At 45.9% G+C, this 12,235-nt stretch overlaps 1 long non-coding RNA gene across 1 annotated transcript in view; it reads right to left on the reverse strand.

Moving 5' to 3' along the window:
- The window catches only part of LOC129642998 (uncharacterized), a 52,690-nt gene extending 45,705 nt beyond the window's left edge, over positions 1-6,985 (reverse strand). The window contains exons 1-2 of the long non-coding RNA XR_008709969.1: positions 6,860-6,985; positions 4,829-4,938 (exon numbers count right to left, since the gene is read on the reverse strand). This is a non-coding gene — a long non-coding RNA (uncharacterized LOC129642998). The remainder of the gene's footprint in view (positions 1-4,828; positions 4,939-6,859) is intronic.
- Positions 6,986-12,235: the final 5,250 nt, after the last annotated feature.

The following is a 12,235-nucleotide window of genomic DNA, read 5'->3' on the forward strand; positions in this document are numbered from 1 at the left end:
CTAGATACAAAACAGATGAACAACAAGGACCTACTCTATAGCACAGGGAATAATACTCAGTATCTTGGAAAAAGAAAGAGAGAGGGTCATTTGCTACATCCATTCACTCTCTCCAATACTCCTACCACTGATAAGAGATGTGCATGTTTGTATATAAAACAGACACTCATTCAGCAATTACTTGGGGCAGGCTCTTCTACAAGGCAAGCATCGTTATCTCATTTTACACAGATAATTTGATAAGTGGTGAAAAGAGAATTCAAGCCAAGGTCTTTAGATTATGTGTGTAAAGCCCATGATGACCGATTTGGTTTTTTTCCATAAACTAGAACCACTCTGTCTCTCCGTGTCCCTAAGTTGATTATTACACCACATCAGACAGTGAGTGTTTTTGAGCAATAGGACTACATTATCAGGTCTTTGTCTTGGAAAGATAATGATGACCACCAGGTATAATCCGGGCAAGAAACGACAGAGGCCCACAGGGGCCATTGCAGCAGGAACAGAGGGCAGGAGAAGAGTTGGGAAAATAGGAGGTGCTAGATAAGACAGGAAGAGGGATCGAGATGTGTAAATGCTCCAGAACAATTCTCCCCTGTGGTTTCAGAAAACTGAGTGGGCAGTCCTGCCGCTTACTCAGACAGGGAAATTCCAGAAGCACTCAGAGTCTGAGATATTAGACCACTGCTTCTGTACCTCCCCTGTGGGACACTAGGGTTTCCCAACCCGGTTCTTTACCATCTTCCCAACGTCGGACCAGTCCTCAGTTTGACAGTGTTTGCCCTCAGTGTCTGCAATGTCTCAGTTCATAAGAATATCATTGCCTCCCAGTTTTGACCAAGAGAAAACCGTGGGTGTGATAGGTGTTTTGCCAATGGTGAGATTTCACCATCATGTCTGTGGGCAGCTTCATGATTCCCAACTCAAACCATTCTCTCCACTGCAAAAGCCCCTGGAAGATCTCAGGGTGAGCATCTCATCTCTTGGTCCACTGTGGTGAGGCGGGGGGCGGGGGGGTGCGGGGCGGCATTCTTTGCAGATGTTTTTCTGGCTGGTGGCTTTCACAAACCACAGGGAAGGCGGCAGTTTACATCCGATCAGCAGGCTGCAGACCTGGGCTTACATGATATTCAATGGCACTGTTTAATGTACCCACAGCCGGGGGGGAGGGGTCTCTGGCAAACCCAGAGCAGTGGCCAAGGCCAATTCAATCTCTGAGAGGAGTTCTCACAATCTGGAAATGGAAAAAGCTGTCACTCATTTGGTTCTGGGAAGAAGAGCGTTGCCATCAGGTGCCCTGGTTCTGCTGAGCCTGGACAAAGCACAGGCTAAGCTGAAGGCTGGAGTACAGAGTTAGATTTGGCCCAGAAGGGGACGGTGCTCAGTGGTAGTGGCTTAAAGCAACAAATATGTGCTTTTTCACATAGTTCCTGCAGGTCTGGAAGCCAGCTGCAGCTTAACTGGATGGTTCTGGCTCACTAGGGTTTCCCTAGTGGCTCAGCTGGTAAAGAATCCACTTTCTAAGTAGGAGGCCTGGGTTCGATACCTGGGTTGGGAAGATTCCCTGGAAAAGGGAACAGCTAACTCACTCCAGTATTCTGGCCTGGAGAAGTCCATAGACTACAGTCCACGGGGTCTCAAAGAGTCGGACACGACTTAGCGAATGAACAACAATCTCAAAAGTAGCATAGCATTACTTATACCATTTTCTACTGGTCACTGAGACCAGCCCTGGGACAGTGTGAGAGAGAGCCATGTGAGGCTATGAACATGGGGAGGCAGTGGTCCCTGGGGCCGTGTTGGAGGATGGGTACCACATGATGAAATTTCTGGCGAGCCCCTCATCCCAGACGACACCTGTTAAACAGCCAGAAGGAAAAACAATTCAGCCCACAACACCCTCTCTTCACTTGCTCTTCCCAACCTTATTACAATGTAGAAAATTTTGTGAACTTTAAGTTGCCTGCATTTTGACTTCCAGTATTTCCACCCCTTTCCTGCCCATGAACCTAATGTATACAAACCGTCCAAACTTCAGTTGCATTTAAACTCAACACCATACAGCTCACACTTTATCATTTTCTTTTTATCATTACAGGTGCTTATCTGGTTTCCCCCACTAAGCTATAGGCGTCTGATGAGAAGGGACCATGTCTCCTTTTTATCTGTAAGGGGCCATAGCAGCAAGTCTGATGCTAGACACAGGGTAGTTGTTTAACCAAGAGTTAGTCACTGACTGACTGATTTAGAGGCTCTCCTCAAATCCTCCTTTTTATGGTCTGGGAAGTCAAGGAGTCAGCAAGGAAAAAACTTGGTTGGATGAGTCATCCCATCAAGTGTGGAGCAGAACTCCAGGAGCGGCTGCTGAGCCCAGCTGGAGCAAGGAGACAGGTTCTCCGACCGGGCCTCAGAGACCTCCCGCGGCATTTACTAGGGTTAACGATCAAGCCTCTGTTGCCCTGAGCTAAAACTCACGAGGCTGTTGGAAGCCTCATTTCTGTACAACCCAGGCTGGTTGCGCGCATTCCGCCAGGCGAGCAGCGATGTTGCAGGAGGAAGTGATCCCTAACAAGCGGAAATTCCCTTTACACCTCCTGGTGATTCGTAACAGGGCTCTGAGACGGGCTGCAGGTCTGCTCTGCAGAGCGGAAGGGCACTTGCCCTGTGCCGTGTCATCAGCACACACCAGTGGGTCCTACGGATTTGATTCTATTCTGCACATCAGCAGCGGATCAGATGAGAGTCGGCGATGAGGGAGGGAAGCTGTATTCAACCCGGTCCTGGTGAAATAAGGTAGTGGTGCCACCAACTGCCGTCTGCTGAGGACCTATCTAAGAAGCAACAGCAACATCTTGGTCTGAAATCCCAGTGAAAAGAACAACAGCTCCCCCCTATCCCTGCCCGCTTGGGGTCACCTGGGGTAAATGGGTCCTCGCCATGCTGGCTTATTCAAAATGGCCTTCAGAAACGTGTGTCTTTTGTTCTTTCAGTGAAGGAACCTTGGTTCCTGTGCTGTCTGCGCCTCAGCTTCTCCTACCAGTGGGTTTTGCCTTTGTGGGGACTGAGGGAGAAGGCCAGTGAAAAATGCTTTGTTACATTACATCGCCCCCTGGCTCCAATGAATTGCTCCGTAAATCACCTTATTGTTAAAGTGTCCTGGCAAAACTACACCACTTTCAGGGTCTAAGAGAGCACAGGGATATTAATCAGAGGCAACCAGTGCAGAAGGGACATTTAAAAAAGAAAGAAAGAATGAACATAAAAAACACATTTTTTTTAATGTGTGGAATCTGGAGAAGAGCATATATTGGGACTGGGGCCAAACCAGACGATCTTGACTCTTTCATAAATACTCTGATATAGGAACGCATTATCACTGAACACTTTAAGCCCCTTTCGTTTTATGGCAACACAGTATTGAACACCTGCTGCATCGTAATGACCTAGTTCAAGCAGCACAGGGTGACGATGGGAAGGCGGGGACAGGGGCTCCATAAATCAGGAGGACCTTTCATCAGACTCGGGCTGGACCCGCAGAGTGGGCTGAGAGGACTGCAGGTACCAGCCTCTCACGGGCATTCCCGGGGGGGCCCGTCCGGGACTAAAGCATCACAGGGGTAGTGAACCCAGCTTCCCGAGTCTGAGACTCCACGTGGAAACCTTAGGGGGAGGAAGTGGGCACAGGGGCATTGGTTTCTCAGATTATTAGTTAGGACAACTAATTAGCAGGCCAAGAGCCTTTCCTGAGAGCCCATAAACCACTCGGTACTAGGTGTGATAGAAAAACACACACCAAAGGAAAGCCATGGGACTTCCTTGGTGGTCCAGTGGCTAAGACGCCGAGCTCCCAATGCAGGGGGCCCAGGTTCCATTCCTGCTCAGGAACTAGATCCCACGTACCACAAGTAAGAGCTCACATGCCCACACTAAGACCTGGTGCAGCTAAATAAATTTTTTTTAAAAAGAGAAAGCAAGCCAAATTCTACTGTAACTAAGTAAATTCTGGAACTTTGGCCAACTGTATATTCCCCAAATAAGGGGTGCTTTCTTGTCTTTTTGTGACTTGGTTTTCTTGTTACAGGATCTGCCTTCTTCTTTTTCTTTTTCCAGCTTTCTTGAGATATAATTGACATACAACCTTGTGTGATTTTAATGTGTACAACGTGATGATTGGAACACCTAGGCACTGTAAAATGGTTACCACAGTGAGGTTGGTTAACACATCTTTCATGTCGCATAATTTTCATGTTATTGTTATGGTGAGAACACTAAAGCACTACTTAAAAAAAAACTGAAGTGTAATTTATATAAATTGTAGGTTTTCAATATACAGATTCACAATTTTTAAAGGCTGTGCTCCATTTATAGCTATTATAAAATATTTGCTATATTCCCCATATTGTGCAATATATCCTTACAGTTTCTTTTATGCATAATAGTTTGTTCTCCTTAATTCCCTCCCCCTGACTGCCCTCCCTCTCAAAGCCCTACTTGTGGCAATTTTCAAGTGTACAGGGCTGTGAGCAATAGGCAACAAGCTGTACCTTAGATCCCTAAACTTATTCACCTCATAACTGAAGGTCTGTACCCTTTGACCAACACCTCATTTCTCTCAGCCCCTCACCATTCTTTCTCTGCTGTGAGTTTGGCTTTTTCAGAGTCTACATGTAAGTAAGACCAAACAGTATTTGTCTTTTTCTGTCTGACTTATTTCACTTAGCATAAAGCCCCCCAAGTCCATCCCCGTTGCTGCAGATGGCAAGATTTCATTCTCATGGCTGAATAGTATCCCACTGTATACATGTGCCACACCTTCTTGTCCACTCACCTGACGGTGGATGCTTAGGTGGTCTCCATGCCTTTGTGAGTAATGCCACAGCAAACACGGGGATGCGAGTACTGGTTTTATTTCTTTCAGATAGCCATCCTGAAGTAGAACTGTTGGGTCATATGAAAGTGAAGTCGCTCAGTCGTGTCCAACTCTTTGCAACCCTATGGACTGTAGCCCGCTGTGCTGCAGGCTCCTCCGTCTATGGGATTTTCCAGGCAAGAATGCTCGAGTGGGTTGCCATTTTCTTCTCCAGGGGATCTTCCCGACCCAGGGATCAAACTTGGTAGTTCTATTCTTAGTTCTTTGAAGACTCTCCATACTATTTTCCATGATGGCTACAGTAACCACCAGCACTAAACAAACAGTTCCCGCTCATCCACACCCTCGACAACACTTATCTCTGGTCTTTTTCATGACAGCCATTCTAACAGAGTGAGGTGATACTGTTTTGTGCTTTTGACCTGCAGGGTTTGCTTTCTAATAGAATCTGACCTAAAGTAGATGGCTTATGCCCTCAAACGACTTATCATCTAATGGTATGCAATAAGCACAGAGAAGTTCTGTCCCTAAACATATATTAGAGACAGCTGTTTAAATCCCAGATGTCACAAACAAAATCTAACCAATGGGGAGAGAGGTGTTTTTCCACTGATCATTTGCAAAGGAAACACTGCAACGAAGTTCAACCTTTTCAACCCCCTTCTTATTTCTTCAGCCTTTTCCTCACTCCTTAAACACACAAAGAAAATAAAACTCACTTGACATGTCTTTTAATATTTCGTTACATAATGATGATGATCAAGCAGATAGACTCTGGGGTCAGCAGGTTTAGGTGTGAATAACAGCTCTGTGTGCCCCTGGTCAGTTATAATGAACTCTCTAGGCTTCAGCTTTTTCATCAGTAAAATGAAAAAAGGAATAATATTAACCTCATATATAAGCGTTATGAGAATGAACTAAGACAATCTACCTAACAGGCTCAGAATATTAGCAGCCAAGCAGTAAGTGCTCAATAATACTATTATTATAAGCATTGTTATATATACATAGATCATTGCCATAGTGCTAATGTATACGTACATTCACAAACTCTTTTTAGAAAAAAAAGAACCATACTTTACATGGGCTTCCCTGGCGGCTCAGCAGTAAAGAATTCACCTATAATGCTGGAGACGTAAGAGACATGGGTTCGATCCCTGGGTCAGGAAGATTCCCTGGAGGAGGAAATGGCAGCATACTCAAGTACTCTTCTTGCCTGGGGAATCGCCAGGCTCCTCTGTCCATGGGGGTCGCAAAGAGTCGGACATAACTGAGCAAGGGCGCACACACACATACCTTACATACTGTTTTGGTATTTGTTGTTAAACTTCTGATGCATTATGAACATTTTTACACATCATTAGTCTCCCACAACATCATTTTTAATGGGTTCCAAGTATGCCATTACATGAATGTACCCTGAAGTGTTTAAACAACCTCTTATTGTCAGACAATTAGCTTGTTTCCATTGTTTGACATTATAAACACCCAGTGAGGAACCACCTCATAGAGCTTTCTTGCACACATTTTTGGTTGTTACCCTGGGACAAATTCCCAGAACTAGATCAAAAGAAATGCAATTAAAACATTCTCAAAAGAATATAAACACATTACAGAAAGTTGGGAAAAGAGAAGAAAAATACAATTCTCCCACACTAATACAATTACTAATATAATTTGAGTGATTAAAATATTCCAATGTTTTCATTTTTACTTAAAAGAATAGAGGCCTTAAATAAAAGATGGGCAGATGTTTATTATGTCTGTTCCTTTCTGAAATCCACTAAAATGACATTAAAGAACTAAAAAAAAAAAAAGAAGAAGAAGAAGCATAAATCCACAATGAAGAAGAGAGTGGAAGAGGATGACAACAACCAAAAGATGTGATCAAAATTCTGAACACAGAGAGGCAGACCAGGCAAGTGATAACTGACTTAGTGGCCTAGAGGAAACTAACATCTATGCTATGACTTAAAATGAATGACTGACCTTAAAGAAGCCATCTGGACACTCCAAAGCCCCTCTTTGAGCCTGAGAAGCAGATTTACCCTCAAGAGAAGCTGAACCAGATCAGTTCTCTTTCAGGAACATCAGGTGCTGCTGAGGGCAGGGCGAGGCAGCCTAGTGAAAGGAGCGTATTTAAGTGAAAGTTGACATCACCTGCTGAAAGGTAAGTTTCCCAGCCCTTTCCCCAGCTCAACTCCCAGAATGCTGGCAGCAAAAGGTCAGGCATTGCCCCACCTCCACCCCAGACAGGAGGCTAGAAAATTCTATGAAACACTCACAGATCCAAGAGAAAAGACTAGGGAGTTTCCCCTAAGGAAACGTCAGTTTCCTGCATAAGCTATGGTGAAGCCTCTCCCTGTATGGAGAGACAAGCACCCTCCCACCATGCAAAAAAAAAGCAATAGACATTTGAGAAAGGCTCCTAACAAGAAACACACCAAAACAAAACAAACTAGCCAAAAAGAAGAACTCAGAAAAAAAACAAGGCAGGACACAAAAGAAAGTCTCTAAAAAAGAGAAAATACTGCATCCTTGAAATTAGAATAACAGAGTCTCAGGAGGTCCCTGTTGGTATAGTGGTCAAGACTTCATGTTCCCAATGCGGAGGGCATGGATTCAATTTTTTGGGGGGGTCTGGGGGAGGAGAGACTAAGATCCCACATGCTTCATTGCCAAAAGATATTTTTTTAAAGACTTACAAAGCAAGAAAATGCCTCAAGCAGTTAAATATATGATAAAAAAAAAAATCAACTTTTCACCTTCCAGAAAATGGAACAAAAAGAAAAAGCTACAGAAGATGTAAAGGTTAGGAAATTTTGAGACAGTGGTTTGAGACATGCTACAAAGTGTGAACCAAGAAAACAAACAGGAGGAAATCATTCAAAAATTAATACTGAGTCTGAACTGAAGGACAGGACAGTAAGTGAGAAAAGACATGCCCAAACATGTAATTCTAAAATTTCACATCATCAGAAATTTTTAAAAATTCATAAACGTTGCTAAAAAGAACAATTTCAAAGTCACTTTAAAAAACTCGAGAATCAAAATAGCTATTGAAGACAATAAAGAAGTTCTGAGGGAAATGGTTTGAACCCTGAACTCTCTACCCAACTAAACTATAAATCAAGTTCACCCTTTTAAAAACAGTTTCAGACATTCAGTGTCTCAAGACATTCACCTTCTTTTCTCAGAAAACTTTTGGTGGATGTGCTTTGATATAAAAGGAGAGTAAGAAAAGGAAAGCAAGAAGTGGTGATAGGAGACTCAAAAAGAGATTCAAAAAGAATTTAATGGCTAACGAAGACAAGCTTTTTTCCTTCTTCCTCACAGAACGGTCTCAGGTTAGTTCTCCAGGCCTGCAGGGAAACTCTGCTCCACTTAGTCATTCAGGGAACCTTATTCTTTCTGTCTTGATCCTCTGTCACCTCTGACAGCAGTGGTCCTTGCAGGGTGATCCTACCAGCATCACTTGAGAACTTGTGATGTTCTCAAGTGATGCTGGTAGGGTCAGGTTAGGCAACGTATTGCCACTTCCTGGCCTTTCCATAAAAAACCTCCACACTTTTTCCCTCTGGGGAACTGGAACATGAAAGTGCTTGCAATCAAACTTTGATCACACAGAAAAGAATGATGCCCTAAAATCCCCTGAATTCTTTACCAGGCAGACTCTTTACCACTAAACCACCTGGGAAGCCCTGCCAACGCAGGAGATGCAGGAGACTGGGGTTCGATCCTTGGGTTGGGAGGATCCCCTGGAGGAGGGCATGGCAACCTGCTCCAGTATTTTTGCCTGGGAAATCCCATGGACAGAGGAGCCTGGAGGCCTACGGTCCATGGAGTCTCTACTGAGCATGCATGCAGAATGTCCCAACCACAGACCAGAACTATGACTCAGGCTGCAGAGTGACCAGTCCAGATGGGAACAGGAGAGCTGCAAAAGCTCCAGGAGAGTTGCCAAGGAAAATAACAAACCCAAGAGGAGAATACCTGTATTTGAATGTATTGACAGGAGATTTTGTGGATGCATTAATAATAGGTACACAGAACACTAAACGGAATACAAAAAAAGATAGAAAATCATTAATTCCGGGGAAAAGAAAAGGTTGAATGAGAAAGGAAACATAATTATATGATTCTATGTGGCTTAGCTGGGAATAATATTTATAAAGTCATAATGTAAATACTTAGTATTGATCTAACCAAAAATGGTGAGGTAACTATATTGGGAGAATGAGCAGAGGAAAAAGGTGTGCCAGACAGTTCAATGATGATAAACATAACATTTATATAGCTATGTATATTATACTGTGTGCCAGAAATTATTCTAAGCTCTTTATATATTCAACTTTTAATCTTCATATATATTCTAGGAGGTAAATACTATTATCATGTACATTACACACTGGAAAACTGAGGCACACAGCAGTTAAGCAACTTGCATAAGTTTACAAAATTAGTATGTATTGTACTTGGAGTTTAAACCAGGTAATTTCTCTCCAGAGAGCATGCATTCATTACTATGCTACCTAGTCTCACTTTCTGTGGTAGGAAGACAAGAGACTAGACCTAAAAATCAATAAACTGAGAAATACAAGCTAAGCATGTTATTTTAAAGGACATAAATCCCAAGAAGAAACAGATGAGAGTCTAAAGTGATTGCTTCTGATCAGGAGGTGGGAGTGGTCGAAGAACCGCTGCTTCTCTTGTTATTGTTGTTACAGACCCAGCACTCAGGTTTGGCTTTTCAAATCTTGAAACAGCACTTTGATCAAAACAATTTTTTTAAAAGAAAGATGACAGAAAGAATGAGGCTGGCTAAGTTACCTTAGCAAACGGAGAGAATGACCCAGAAGAGAAGGTCAAAAAGTCCCTAATGGGTAAAACATGCAATAGAGCTAGGAACTGGGAAACTTAGAGACAAAGAAAGTTTCCACAAGAAGTTGAAACAAAAGGATGGTATTCTTGGGGAAAGTACCAGCAGAAAGGAAGAGAGCCAGAGAAGGGGAGAGATTAAATAAGTCAGGGCAAAGATATTTGTCCTGGGCTATAGACCCAAAAAGGGGAGCAGCAGACTTCATGGAAATTCTGTGGGCTGAGTCCAAGGAAGCTTCTGAGGTGGCATTCTAGCGGCTTTACAGTCAGCCCCTGTAAAGCTCGGCTTTATCCAGAGCCCCTATCATGAAACTCCCTCCTCAGCTGAATAAACAACTCTGACCTTAAAACTGAAGGTAGACAGAAGGATGCATTGCAAACCCATACTGAGGTGACTGATTAAAACCCAATTACATGTCAATCCAAGCCAAACCAAAGTAAGAAAGAAAACACTACTTGTCTGTCTACTATGTGACCTTGGGTCTTCCGGTGGCTCAGTTGGTCAAGAGTCCACCTGCAATGCAGGAGACCCAGGTTCAATCCCTGGGTGGGGAAGATCCCCTGGAGAAGGAAATGGCAACCCACTCCAGTATTCTTGCCTGGAAACTCCCATGGACAGAGGAGCCTGGCAGGCTACAGTCCACGGGGTTGCAAAGAGCCGGACATGACTGAGAGACTACACACCCACACACACATATATATACGTGCTAAGTCGATTCAGTTATGTCTGACTCTTTGCCATCCTACGGACTGTAGCCCACCAGGCTCCTCTGTCCATGGGGATTCTCCGGGCAAGAATGGGAGAGGTTTGCCATGGTTTGTCATGCCCTCCTCCAGGGGATTTTTGTAATCCAGGTTATAAGAACCTGCCTCTCTTCTGTCTCCTGAATTGGCAGGTGGTTCTTTACCACTAGCTCCACCTGGGAAGCATATATATATATAAGTTAGAGTATATAACTCCAATTTATAAAAGAAGAAACAAGATATTGCTCACAATACCTGTCTGGTTGGCATCAGAACCAGAACTCAAATTCAAGTTTTGGTGCTAAATTAAGAGTTTTTCAGAAACTGTATCTGTTGTAAGTAAATAAGAGAGTCAATTATAATTACTAGAGGAGGGGGGCATTGGCTCAAAAGCCTCCTGGCACGGCGTCCTCCCCATCCCCAGCTGCTTGGGGACCGCAGACAGGGGCGCGGGCACCCGCCTCCCCAGGAAGGCCAGAATTTAAACTCTGTCCTGATTTCAGAACATCCGTTGCCCAGTGTTTTGATTTTAGAAAATACGACATTGGAATAATAACAGCTACGATTTGCTCATGCGTGGCGACTGTGGTGAGTCCAGGTCACGGATTCGGGAGGATCAACAGCTGAGCGAAGCTGGAGGCGGCGGCGGGAGGGCCGCGGGCCTAACACCCTGCATCCTGCTCGGGCTCGGACCGCGGGCCGCCGCATCCCTTCCGGAGCGGCCCGGCCACCCCGAGCTCGCATCCCGTCCGCCCCGCGCTCACGGCCGGTGGCAGCTCCGTCCGCCACGCCGGGCTCCTGCGAGGGCGCTGGGCCGCGAGCCGGGATCCGGGCGTTGGGCCGCCGCTTCAGGCCCCCTCGGCCCTCGATGCCGGTCCCAAACACTCCCTGCGGGTCTGCGTTCTGGCCTCCAGGCCCGGCCGATGGTGATGGCGGGAGGAAGGAGCCGCCCGGGTCTCCTGCCCTCGAGGAGACGGGAAAACCTGCGCGGTTGGCCCTGCACACTGCACCAGCTCAGGAGGCCTGGGCGGCCCGGCCGCCGCCTCCGAGGAGCGATCTTCGGAGAGCGGGTCCCCGCAGCCCACCCGCCCGGACACCCTCCTCGCGGGGACGCACCGCCTGGCCGCCAGGGCCGCGCCTGCCGGTGGCCGCTGAGGTTCCAGCAAAGCAAAGCTGGACCCGCTGCCCGGGGCCCGCAACCTTCCCGGGGCAGTGCGCCCCGTCCCGCCCCCACCGCCTTTTAACTGGGGGATGCTGACTAGCCGAATACGGCGGGAATAACAGCCATTTGTTCTGGTTATCGCTGCCGGTATTGAAGCCAGATGTGTGCGCTGCTGACACTGACATGGTACATCTGGCCGGGTTTTTGGTTTCCATCGCGGAGTTGACCACATCCATCCTGGTCTGCAGAAGAGAGGAGGCGAACATCTGGAAGTCATTGCAGCTGTCGCGCTTCAAGGGGATCCTGTACCGCAGAGGAGAGAATTCAATACGTAACTGGGCAAAATTATCCAGCTTGTCTTGTCAGTCCAGATCTCAAAACACATGCAGGAAAGTGGCACCCGCGTTCTGGCGCCCTCCCTTGCCCTGGCGGTGCCCCGTGGGCACCTTCACCCACCGTCCCAGGCGCCTGAGAAGGACACCGGCTGCAAAGTCACATTCATCATGACCAGAATCTTCGTTGCTTTTGGAGGGCGGGGCTTGGGGGGGGGGGGAGTGTTGTTAAAAAGGCTCTTTCTTCTT

This window comes from Bubalus kerabau, chromosome 2, assembly GCF_029407905.1.
Source record: "Bubalus kerabau isolate K-KA32 ecotype Philippines breed swamp buffalo chromosome 2, PCC_UOA_SB_1v2, whole genome shotgun sequence".
Taxonomy (NCBI): Eukaryota; Metazoa; Chordata; class Mammalia; order Artiodactyla; family Bovidae; genus Bubalus; species Bubalus kerabau.